The sequence below is a fragment of the Tachysurus vachellii genome, chromosome 15 (assembly GCF_030014155.1).
Source record: "Tachysurus vachellii isolate PV-2020 chromosome 15, HZAU_Pvac_v1, whole genome shotgun sequence".
Classification (NCBI taxonomy): Eukaryota; Metazoa; Chordata; class Actinopteri; order Siluriformes; family Bagridae; genus Tachysurus; species Tachysurus vachellii.
Genome location: NC_083474.1, coordinates 18,297,084 through 18,310,001, shown reverse-complemented (window position 1 = coordinate 18,310,001; position 12,918 = coordinate 18,297,084). Strand labels below are relative to the sequence as shown.

Below are 12,918 nucleotides of genomic sequence, written 5' to 3'. Positions count from 1 at the left end.
AAAATCAAGGCTTAAAGGAGATTGAAATCACAATCAGAAATGGCATGGATGTGTACAGCTTAGGGTTCTGCCATTTTATTTTCAAAACCATATCAAAATTCAGAATTATTCAGAGTCATATGACTTGACTCGAGTCAGACTTAAGTCGCAAATTTGAGACTTGAGACTTGCTTGACAAATATTAAAAAAAAGACTCGACTTGACTTTGACTTGACATTCATGACTTGAGACTTGAATCGGACTTGAATTAAATGATTCAGAGATGGGGACTCGACTTGACTCGAGTCAGACTTAAGTCGCAAATTTGAGACTTGAGACTTGCTTGACAAATATTAAAAAAAGACTCGACTTGACTTTGACTTGACATTCATGACTTGAGACTTGAATCGGACTTGAATTAAATGATTCAGAGATGGGGACTCGACTTGACTCGAGTCAGACTTAAGTCGCAAATTTGAGACTTGAGACTTGCTTGACAAATATTAAAAAAAGACTCGACTTGACTTTGACTTGACATTCATGACTTGAGACTTGAATCGGACTTGAATTAAATGATTCAGAGATGGGGACTCGACTTGACTCGAGTCAGACTTAAGTTGCAAATTTGAGACTTGAGACTTGCTTGACAAATATTAAAAAAAGACTCGACTTGACTTTGACTTGACATTCATGACTTGAGACTTGAATCGGACTTGAATTAAATGACTCAGAGATGGGTGACTTGACTTGACTCGAGTCAGACTTAAGTCGCAAATTTGAGACTTGAGACTTGCTTGACAAATATTAAAAAAAGACTCGACTTGACTTTGACTTGACATTCATGACTTGAGACTTGAATCGGACTTGAATTAAATGATTCAGAGATGGGGACTCGACTTGACTCGAGTCAGACTTAAGTTGCAAATTTGAGACTTGAGACTTGCTTGACAAATATTAAAAAAAGACTCGACTTGACTTTGACTTGACATTCATGACTTGAGACTTGAATCGGACTTGAATTAAATGACTCAGAGATGGGTGACTTGACTTGACTCGAGTCAGACTTAAGTCGCAAATTTGAGACTTGAGACTTGCTTGACAAATATTAAAAAAAGACTCGACTTGACTTTGACTTGACATTCATGACTTGAGACTTGACTCGAACTTGAGTTAAATGACTCAGAGATGGGTGACTTGACTTGACTCGAGTCAGACCTAAGTCGCAAATTTGAGACTTGTGACTTGCTTGACAAATATTAAAAAAAAGACTCGACTTGACTTTGACTTGACATTCAAGACTTGAGACTTGCTTGTGACTTACACGTGTGTGACTTACTCCTGCCTCTGTGTAGAACTACTCCTGGAGACTTTTTTTTCTATTACACAATTTAAACTCTTAAAAAGTTTCCTTGGTGGTTCATTGAATAGTCACCAGTTCTAACATTATGAACAGATTCTTCTCAGAACCATTTTCTACGGTTCTTTATAGAATCTTGAAGCGTTCCTAAAGAAATCTCCTTTAAATTCTATTTTCTTCCAATTTGGTCATATGCCAATTACCAGCTAATAATTAAGCAGACCACAGTCCACCATGTCATGTCAATAATGCAAATGGATGTTGCGTCGTCAGGATTCTAACTCTAATTCTAATTCTATCTCCTGAAAAAAGGGTGAACTTAAATTTGTGGAACCATTTGGGAGCCAAAAACCCTTTCCATAGTTTCCATAGAATGTAGAATCAGCATAATGACAACTGGAATTGAAGCAAGAGGACTTAAAACTTTTAACGCCTTTCGCAGGGACACTGAGCATGAGCTGAAAATATACTATGGATGGTATTCTAAGATCACTAAGTACACATTTTCAGCTAATTGTAACTTAGTGGAAAATTCCTATCTTACTTGGAGGTGGAAGAAAACCAGAGAACGTAGAAAAAGCCCACAATGACAAAATGGAAAAACATGCTAAAGTCTGTGAAGAGAATAATCCAAGCTCAAGTTGAATCTGAGAACCTGGAGCTGTTAGGTGGAAATGATTATGAATACGGATATGAATAGCTTTACTGGTGTTCATCACTGCACAAGTACCAGATTAAATGCGACTAAAGAGATAACCTGGATGTGCCACCATCTTGGTATAATTCTGTGTGCAGGAAAATAAAAAAAAAATCTAAAGACTTTCCATTGTGTGCTGTTATTCAATTCATTTCGATTTATTTGTAAAGCGCTTTTAAGAATTCATATTGTCTCAAAGCAGCTTTACAGAAGTATAGAAATAGAATTAAAAAAAATATATTTTAAGTTTTGAAGTTACTTTTTATCTCTAACATTTACCCCTAATGACCAAGCCTGAGGTGACGGTGGTGAGGAACCATTCCCTGAGATGATATGAGGAAGAAACCTTGAGAGGAACCAGACTCAGAAGTGAACCTCATCCTCATTTGGGTGACACTGGACAGGAAAAGATGTAAATTGAAAGATGTCCTTTCTACAATGGTTTGTAGTTGAGCGGAATTTAGCTCCCGAGAGCTCCTGAGGAACCTATAGGTCAAAGCAGATTCCGAGTTCACCACAGACCCAACACTTATTCCTTCCTGCCGAAGTCTTCAGATGATCGCTGGTTAAGACCCGACCTTAAAGCTGACTGATGAAACAGTTGGACAAGTGGACAGTTTTATTTCCAGTTCACTGATGGTACAGTATTTATGAGGACAGCATAGAACCAAGCAAAACATGGCAAACGTCCATCTTTCCTTGTTAAATATATTGCACTAAAACATCTGATTATTCAGTGTCTTTCTATCACAATCATAAAACCTCACCTGGGATAGAAAGCGTTAAAAGTAAAATCCAGCTGCATTCTGGAACGAATACAACAAATTACCTAAGAACATAATCTATCCAAGCAGCTCTCACCAGCACTTGGAAATTAATAGATAATTGAATTAACTTTCCCTAAGAATTATTTTTCTGTCCTCACACAGGTCATTCATCCGTGTCTCTAAAGCCTCGTGAGCGAGTGTAAGCTGAAGGACTTGTATTTATATTTGTCCTTATAATCTATAAGCTCAGAGGACACAGAGCATTCCAGAATGAGCAAGACAAAGAGTCTGGGGTTCAGTCACTCCAGGAAAGAAAGAGTACAAGGAAAGCAGCCAGAAGACACAGTTTCCACAATGTAATCCTCAAAATGAGACAGAGAACAGACTGGACGTTTTAGAGGAATTTATAATTCATGTCCTTCTGTGTAGATTCTCTGGATCCATGAAATTAGGTCAGTAACAATGCTTTCATGTGTGCGAATGGGATGTTCAAAACATGTAAAGCTGTTCTTTGAAAACACCTTTTGTGTGTGTGTGTGTGTGTGTGTGTGTGTGTGTGTGTGTGTTCGTTCTGTCATCAGGCTAAGGTCCAGAATGAGAAACAGAAGTCAGGAGTGTTAAATGAGGAAAAAAAGGTAATTACATCCTCCCCCCCCCCCCCCCCTCCCCCTCTCCCAAAAAATATAGCCAAGTAAAGGGATGGATGAAAAAGTTCAGTCATGGATGAACAACACTTCAGATACTTTCGATGTTCGGTTTCATGACCTTGCCTTAGAGATGTTATTTTAACAGCGTGCAGAAAGAAAGAAAGAGAGAGAGAGAGAGAGTGAGATGGGAGAGACAGAGCAAAGAAAAGAATAACAGGGTATAATGTCCCACCAAGTGTTTTTCTAATCTCTGCAGGGAGCATGAAGAGGAGGAAGACCAGGCTTAGCCTCACTTAGGTGCGGCGTTAACATCAGACATAACGCACATTACGAGTTGTAAAAATACAGCTCCATCATCATTCTACTTTTACATGTAACAAAAATAACAGGGACTACTGGATGTTTACTCAAAACTTTTTTACTTCGCACCTCTCTCTTCTATTTCACATAGGAAAGGTCCGAATTCTCCGCTTACCATCACCTTTTCAATGAGAAAACTTACTCGCTTAAATCTTTGTTAGGGTAACCATAGTAACAACAACGCTAGGCAATACTATGACTGTTCCACAAGCTACAAAATCATAAATGTCAAAATGTCAAAAATGTAATTAAAGTCATGAGTGACCACCATTTTAAATGTTGTTGTCCTTTAGGTTGCTCCCTGTTCAGAGTCTCTACAGCAGGATCTGTATATTTTGCCACGGCGCACGCCAATGAGAGCACAGGATCCTAATGCTGGACCATTAGGGAATCTAATGGCCACCGTTATGAATATTTCAGCTAAATTTAAAAATGTCACTGTTGAATAAGGTGCAGTTTTCTGTAAGGAGATGTTTAACACCTCCTGAGGGAACCTCCATTGTCAGTGCTTTAATCAAAGAGAATCAGAAATGAAACAATTAGAAAGTCTTGAGAACAAACTGACTTCGAGCTTTGAATGAATTTAATTCTGTTATTATGTTATAACATAAGCAACTTGTTTTGCAGGCATTCCACAATATTCATTCATTCATTCATTCATTTTCTACCGCTTATCCGAACTACCTCGGGTCACGGGGAGCCTGTGCCTATCTCAGGCGTCATCGGGCATCAAGGCAGGATACACCCTGGACGGAGTGCCAGCTCATCGCAGGGCACACACACACACACACTCTCATTCACTCACACACTATGGACAATTTTCCAGAGATGCCAATCAACCTACCATGCATGTCTTTGGACCGGGGGAGGAAACCGGAGTACCCGGAGGAAACCCCCGAGGCACGGGGAGAACATGCAAACTCCACACACACAAGGCGGAGGCAGGAATCGAACACCCAACCCTGGAGGTGTGACGCGAACGTGCTAACCACTAAGCCACCGTGCCCCCCATTCCACAATATTAATACTCTAATTATAAGTGGATGCAATTTAAAATAAATCTTTAGGGTGTAACTTCTTGTATCAGGCTGCAACCGATTTATTGATTACTTTCCCATAATTGCTGGGAAGCTTTTAATTCCTTACTCATCAAAATCGTTACACGAGCCAAAAGGAGCGCTTCTAGGAAGATTCTAGCTCTCGGTACTCACCTACTTATCTGAGCTCAGAGATAAATTCTGTCTCTGCCAATCATTTACAAGTCAAGGTAAGATTAGGTTTAAGTATATACAGTATCTCATAGGAGATGATACGCTTCTCACATTTTTGTAAATATTGTATACTTTATATATATTTTATGTTATACAGAGCACGATCCCTTCCCTTCTGAGACTGGGCTGCAGGGCAGAATTCCAAAATGATAATGACCCCAAACACACCTCCAGCACGACCACTGCTTTGGTATAGAAGCTGAGGGTAAAGGTGATGTACTGGCCAAGTATGTCTCCAGACCTAAACCCTATTGAGCATCTGTTGGGCATCCTCACATGGAAGGTGGATGAGCACAAGGTCTCTAACATCCACCAGCTCCTTGACGTGACGTGACGTGACGTGACATACAGCTAAGTACTGTACAGTGACCCCTACTCAGAATTTGTTCTCTGCATTTAACCCATCCAAAGTGCACACACACAGCAGTAAACACACACACACCGTGAACACACACACGGAGCAGTGGGCAGCCATTTATGCTGCGGCGCCCGGGGAGCAGTTGGGGGGGTTTGGTGCCTTGCTCAAGGGCACCTCAGTCGTGGTATTGCTGGCCCGAGACTCGAACCCACAACCTTAGGGTTAGGAGTCAGACTCTGTAACCATTAGGCCACGACTTCCCCACAAAACAGGGGAGAGCGTGACCACAGTCCCCCACTATCAGAAATTATGCAGTCGAGATTCCTGCATTTGGGGAATTCGCAAAGGTCAGCACAGCCCGAGTGCAATGGCCGAGCCTCGCTTTGGGAAAACCACCTTCTTGATCATGGTATTGCCCCTGCCAGGTAAGTATGATGTCATCATGGCAGGGCTGGAAAATAATGGTGGCCACACAAAATATTGACACTTCGGGCCCAATTTGGACATTAGGGGTGTACTCACTTTTGTCATTGGTTTGCCAGCGGTTTAGACGTTAACGGCTGTGTGTCGAGTTATTTTGAGGAGACAGCAAATTTACACTGTTATACAGTACAAGCTGTACACTCACTACTTTCCATTGTAGCACAGTGGCATTTCTTCACATGAAAAGATCTAATAAAATATGAACAAAAATGTGAGGGGTGTACACACTTCTGTCAGATACCGTATGTAGTTAACAAGTTCCTTAAATTCCAGCCAGTCCTTTTTCCTCACAGTACAGCAAGCTTTCTGAAGAAGTGCAGTTCAGAACCAGATGGTAATCAAGTGAAATATGTGAACAGGAATTCGTCTCAGTCAGAACTCAACCACCAAGCTCTCATTTGGCCTCTTTTACATCCATCAAGGTCCACCTCAATTGAAATGGTCAGCATCTTATGCTAGCCGATGCTATGGCCAAAATGCCCTGAGGAGGAGGAGGAGGAGGAGGAGGAGGAGAAGGAGAGAAAAAAGGAAGAAAAAATCTGGTGGGGAAAGGTGAAAGAAAAAAAAATGGTGGGGGGAATTTGGATTGCTTCCCAGCACACCTGCCCTTCATTAGAAGATCCCTAAAGAGCTTGTGAGATTTCCCATCCACAATAATCCAATTTAAAAAGTAGCCTGGTTTTATATGGGAAAGCAATCTGCAATTTGGGATTAAAACAATACGACTGGGTGGCGGTTAGTGTTCGCAGAGGTGGAGTTTTCAGGAACATGACTAAATAGGGTTTTAGTCAACTCATTGCAAGAAACAAGGAAAGAAAGGTAAATATGCAATTTGCTGTTGCTTTCAAAAGGCAAAAACAGCCATTTAGAACGTAATTTTGGGCTAAGTGGTCACCAGGGGGAAATCATTAGCTAAATAAAAACATGCTTGTTAGGGATTATATGTTTAGAAACGTCACACAACACAAAGATGCAGCTTACAAATACTGTACAGCGCAAAATGCAGTACAAGCAACAGAGCAATCGTACCTGTTGTTGTTATTCGATCTGTGTATACAATTCTGACGTATTCTCAGCACAGGCCTTGGTCACTCCGGCCACTCCGGGTTTGTACGTTATTAGTTGTACGTTTCTGATATGTAATTGTTACTTGGTACGTCTTTTTAAGTGACCATTGCCCTAGAATTGTCAAAATACTTTACGTAGTAGTGCAGTGATCGCTATAACCACATTAATCTCATTAGTCAGACTCAACTTATTTAGAGAACTAGGTATGTTTCATCAATAAACGTTCACAGAAAGAGGATATGACTGATAATCGCAGATCATTTTAGTAGCCAGTTGGTCAACGTGCTTTAAATAAACAAGCCGTTTTTCTTCTTTTTATTTCAACGTCTGTCCCAGTTTCTCTTAAATCCAGCGCACCAAAACAAGTGTGCATAAAAGGATGTGTGTAAACATTCTGAAGCTTGTATTGTACATAAACGGAGCATCTGAATCTGATCATTTGGCCGTATAACCTTCAGAATAATCCTCAGAAAGCCATGCAGTGTGCTTTGGTAGATGGTTTACCAACGGAATTATCTCCACACATGGTTTCTGTAGTATTTTTAACATGACTAGGTTTTGCTTCAGGACAGCATGCCCTGGAAATACTAGCGCTGTTTTTAAACCTTTACAGACGTATGACTCAAATTTTGAAAATTCAATAAGCCTTCAGACATGCGAATTTGCCCTGTCCTGGCCTACGCAGTAACAACAACATCTGTGTCTTCCGTGAGGTGGATTTCTCCACATCTGGGCCGCATCGTGATGTTTTTAAGGGGTAGAGGGGACAAGAAGGCAGCTGCGCCCTGCGGTCCCAGGTGGTAGCGATTGGCAATGTGTCAGCCTGCTTGTGAGAAGACCGATCTTTGATCCCTGGCTGCTGTGTTATCGTGTTAAGTCATGGGCCACACACACACACACACACACACAGGGAAATCCAAAAATGCTTTCGGTGATGGTTGTGGAAAACACTGCCATGTTGTCAGTGGAAGAAGGAAGCAGAACTAAGATCTACACCCTCATGCCTTTTGTGCAACATCATGAACAATCAAGAAGTATTTTTTCTTCAAAGGGTGGGTGTATACAACAAAACAGGGTGTGTATAGCAGAATATAAAAACTCCTGATACAGAAATATCAGGGTTGTTGAAAAGAAAATAAACTCCTTCAAATGACTGAATATCAATACAAGGATCTACGGTATATGCTGCCGCCTTATAATTTCTTGACCGATGCTCAGGTCATGGAAGGGTCAGTCAATGCACTATAAAACACTAGTTATCATAAAAGCATCTTCATAAATAATCGGTTTTCTTTCCTCTCACCTCCCAAATGCTCAGGTGTGTAACTTTTATGGCCTGGAAAAGGAACATACATGGGAGTCCCACATGTGGTAGTTTCCTCTACCATCTGGACTCCTGACTTTCGTTTATACATGCACAGGTCAGATCCTGCATCTTGTTTTAAAGGGAGGTATTTTCGGAAGCAGAGCGCATTGATGTGAAACTTCAAAAATAAATGCTGCGTTTACAGAGTGGAAAATGCTGCACAGGCCATGCGGCTTCCTCTGTTGTTGGGCGTAAAACACGTCCAAGCCCCTTTGGGAGGCCCAAGTGCATGTCTAACAGGTTTTAATGAGGCAACACGGCCAACAGCTCGCCGTGCAAGAAATAATCATGCCTGGCACCATTACTCACAGCTCAAGTATTTACAAAGATGTGTGGAACGTGTTGGAAACTTCAAACAAGTGGAGGGCGACGTGTCACCGAGCGGTGACCCAAAGAATAATGTGAATAAACAGAAGACATTTGACAAAACAGAGACACTTAATATCCGAAGCTAAGGAGATTTAAAAAGTTTGTGAAAAGCTATCAGTAGTTTTGAGAATTCGATTGCCTCAATTTTATTCAGCCCTGATTACTAGCAGGAACGTACAGTAAGTATAATCACGGTTCCTATTATCAAAGTTCCACAAATGAACCTGACTAAATCAGGTAGTGCTGTGGCCAGAGATGAGAATGACGTAAAGCTGGTTTAATAATAGGGAAGTAGATCGGGTCTCGGTCCAACGGTACTGCGTTTTTTTATATGGGTGAAGACTTCAGCTGAAATGTATCTAAAATTGACTTCACCAAGACTAAGAATACATTAGCACATCATGGTAAAAGGTACATAAAACACCTGGCATGCAGCCAAGACTTCATGAAATAAGACTGAAAAGATCACAGAAAGTCTGCAGTATATTAAATGGTCCACGGGGACAATTTCCTTCAACAATGCACTTTTATTCCAGAACTAGCCCAAACCTGTCAAGCACTCACTCTGGTTAGAATTATGGTATAAGAAGTCTTACAAGATGAAACTTCGGTGCCTTTTGAAGTAAACTGCCCTTACCCCACCGTTCTTATGTGACACGCTTTCGAATGTCAGCATTACAGCTCGCAAACTATTTGCCTACAGAACTTGTAATTAAATAGAGAGGAAAAGGCTAGGAGAGCTGACCAGTTGATACCAGAAAGTATCAGGGTTCCACATAGCATTTTGTATATGGAGGAAGTGAAGCAAAAATCTCCCTTTGAGTTTTTTATATTCGCCTTGAATCAAGCTATTAGCTTCATTGTCTGTACTTAAAAGATACAAGGGCACCTCAGCTCAAGGGCACCTCAGTCGTGGTATTGCTGGCCCGAGACTCGAACCCACAACCTTAGGGTTAGAAGTCAAACTCTCTTTGTCATGGTTCTTTGTCGTCAAAATTGGAACGTATAATCATCTACAATGTCTTTGTATGCTGTAGCGTTAAGATCTTGGAACCGAGAGTTCCAAACCTATTTGTATTTGCACAAAAAAGGTCCATACAGACACTGCTTGATGATGTTGGATGATCTTGACAGAGCCCTGACCTCAAGATCACTGAACATCTTACAGTAGGTGTGAACTAGAATGCTGACAAAAGCTACTCCGTTAACATCAGTTCCTGATCTCACTAATGCTCTTGTGGTAGAATTAGCACAAACCCCCACAGCCATGTTCCAACATCTAGTGGAGAAACCTTCTAATATGAGAAGTGAGGCCATTATATGAGCAAATGGGGAGTAACATTAACAAGGATTAGTCCATATTAATAACCATAGTTTTGGAAAGGGGGAGCACGGTGGCTTAGTGGTTAGCACGTTCGCCTCACACCTCCAGGGTTGGGGGTTCGATTCCCGCCTTCACCTTGTGTGTATGGAGTTTGCATGTTCTCCCCGTGCCTCGGGGGTTTCCTCCGGGTACTCTGGTTTCCTCCCCCGGTCCAAAGACATGCATGGTAGGTTGATTGGCATCTCTGGAAAATTGTCCGTAGTGTGTGATTGCGTGAGTGAATGAGAGTGTGTGTGTGTGTGTGTGTGTGTGTGTGTGTGTGTGTGTGTGTGTGTGTGTGTGTGTGCACCCTGCGATGGGTTGGCACTCCATCCAGGGTGTATCCTGCCTTGATGCCCGATGACGCCTGAGATAGGCACAGGCTCCCCGTGACCCGAGGTAGTTCGGATAAGCGGTAGAAGATGAATGAGTGAGTGAGTTTTGGAAAGGAAAGTTCCAAGAAAAAACATGGTGGTCATGTGTATACATATTTCTGGTCAGCTTTGAGTGCAGCTGGTAATGAATTCATTAATGCTTCATTAGTCGATATTACAAAAGAACAATGGAGGGATGCGCTGCGTCGATCGCTGTGTTTAAAATAAAACTGCATTTGGTGGAAGACAGTTGAAAAAATCAGTTCTCTGATGTATAGGAACACTATTCATTTTAAGTCCAGGGCTGCCCTCATGCCACAACTCAATAGTTCATACGTGTTCTTTATAAGAAGCCCAGAGTCGTTGGCTGAACCATATGTTTTATCCACCAGGTGCAAAGAAACAAGAAAGCAGGAAGAAATGATCGTGTTTAGAATAGAATAGAATAGAATAGAACGGGCATAGGAGCCTTTATTATCGCCACATATACATTACAGCACAGTGGAATTCTTTTCTTCACATACCCCAACTGAGGAGGTTGGGGTCAGAGTGCAGAGGCAGCTATGATACAGCACCCCTGGGGCAGGGAGGGTTGAGGGCCTTGCTCAAGGGCCCAGCAGTGGCAGCCTGGCTGTGCTGGGCCTTGAACCCCGATTCTCTGATCAACAACCCAGAGCCTTAACCAGTTGAGCCACTCTCCACTGTGGAACTCAAGACTCTACAAGGCTCAGTGTATTTCCTGCTATAAAAGGTTTCAAAAGGAAGATTACAGCAATAAGAGATGGTTAATTGTTATGGTACATTTTACTCCAAACGCCCGACCAGCATTTCATGATTTCCAGTACATTCAACACCGTAGGTCATGATTTCCGCCCAGTCCATGGCCCATTGATAACCCACTGCCTTTTAAGTGTATCAGATGAGAGACTCATTCAGATAATAAACCAGGGATGTTGAAATAAACTGGGCACATTATCCAAATTTTCTGAATCCTGGGAATATATTTCTCAACACCGATCCTCACGTATGGTCATGAGATTAATGAATTTCTGGTATGAAAAATGAGAAAGCAAAGAGATTTACAGCAGGGTCAGTTCATGGGTCATTCTGTAGGCTCTGCTGTGCCAGACCTCAGGTGGTGGATCAACAAGGTCAACTGTCTGTGAAGCTCATTTCCCACTGAAAGCATGCAAAACCTGGAGAGGAAGTGGTACAACCGAGAGTCAACCGGGGAGCGATGGAAATTAAATAAAGAGAGGGAGTGTAAGCAGAAAGCCCCTGTGCTCCAGTGTAAACAGAGCCTGTGCAAGGTCAAGAGCACAGAGCAAAATGGAGGCTTAATCAAAAGCAAATGCATGAGCTTTATCTTTAAAACGAGGGCAATTGATTTAGGCAGCAGTCAAATCCAGGACTTCGAATCACCCAATGAGAAAGTGCAGGAAGTCATCAGGACCATTTTACTAATGGTTAGTTATTATGTGACACAAAATGTTTATACCTTTGCATACTGAACAGATATTCCATTGCTATTGCTATGGAATTGCACTAGAGTAATGTTTAATAATAAAAAAATGGCCATATTAAAATAGCTGCAATTATCATTGACACAAACTATTGATGTTTTTTTTTTTCTTTTTAAAAGGTATATACTTCATGGCTTTATGTCTCAAACCCACATTTTAATACCACTTACTTTGTTCTTTCAGGTGAATGAATCAGGCCTGTGTTATGGAACACGGTTTTACGGCTGTCGTAAAGTGCTCAGGCAATTATTAGATAAAAAAAAACCCAACCTAAATTACAGTTTTGGGATCCGGCGGGTTTTTTGCGATAGACAAGCAATGGTCTTAATTCTATTCAGTGGGGTTGCAGAGTGGACAGGACAACTAGAAGGAGTGTCTGCTCCCCGTCACTGTACTGTACCTCATATTCAACCCAAGAGAGAACAGTCAGCGGTAGACTAAGTGCAAGGATTAAAGCAACTTAAATAGGATAAAAAATAAATAAATACAGAGCTTTTTGGCTTTTTTTGTTTTAAGTTTATGTAATAAGTTTTGGGTTGGTTGGGGTGGGTTTAAAAGGCTCTTATATCTGTTAAACATACCTTTAAAGCACGCAGCTTGAAATGACTCAGGAGTTGAAGTACATTTACAATTGAGGGTTAAGGGCCTTGCTCAGGGGCCCAGCAGTGTCAGCTTGGTGGACGTAGGAATCCAACTCACAACCTTCCAATTGGTAGTCTAACACCTTAACCACTAGGCTACCACATCACATAAAATAGTAGTAAAAAAATAAAGTCCAGGTGATTAAAGGTAATGGATTCTTTTTTTTTTTTATATTTGTTTTTCTTGGTCGATAGAACACGTGGAATTTTTTAGATGCTATTTAATAATAATTTTTTTGACTAAAAGAGCCCAATATCCTAGCAACTTGGTTTCTATTGGCTCATGAAAGAGAAG

General features: G+C 41.3%; 1 non-coding gene across 1 annotated transcript; it reads right to left on the bottom strand.

Annotated features, from left to right (window-relative positions):
* Positions 1-5,705: 5,705 nt before the first annotated feature.
* Positions 5,706-5,869, bottom strand: LOC132858600 (U1 spliceosomal RNA). The gene has a single exon (XR_009649636.1). It is a non-coding gene; the product is annotated as a U1 spliceosomal RNA (small nuclear RNA).
* Between the last annotated feature and the right edge of the window lie 7,049 nt (positions 5,870-12,918).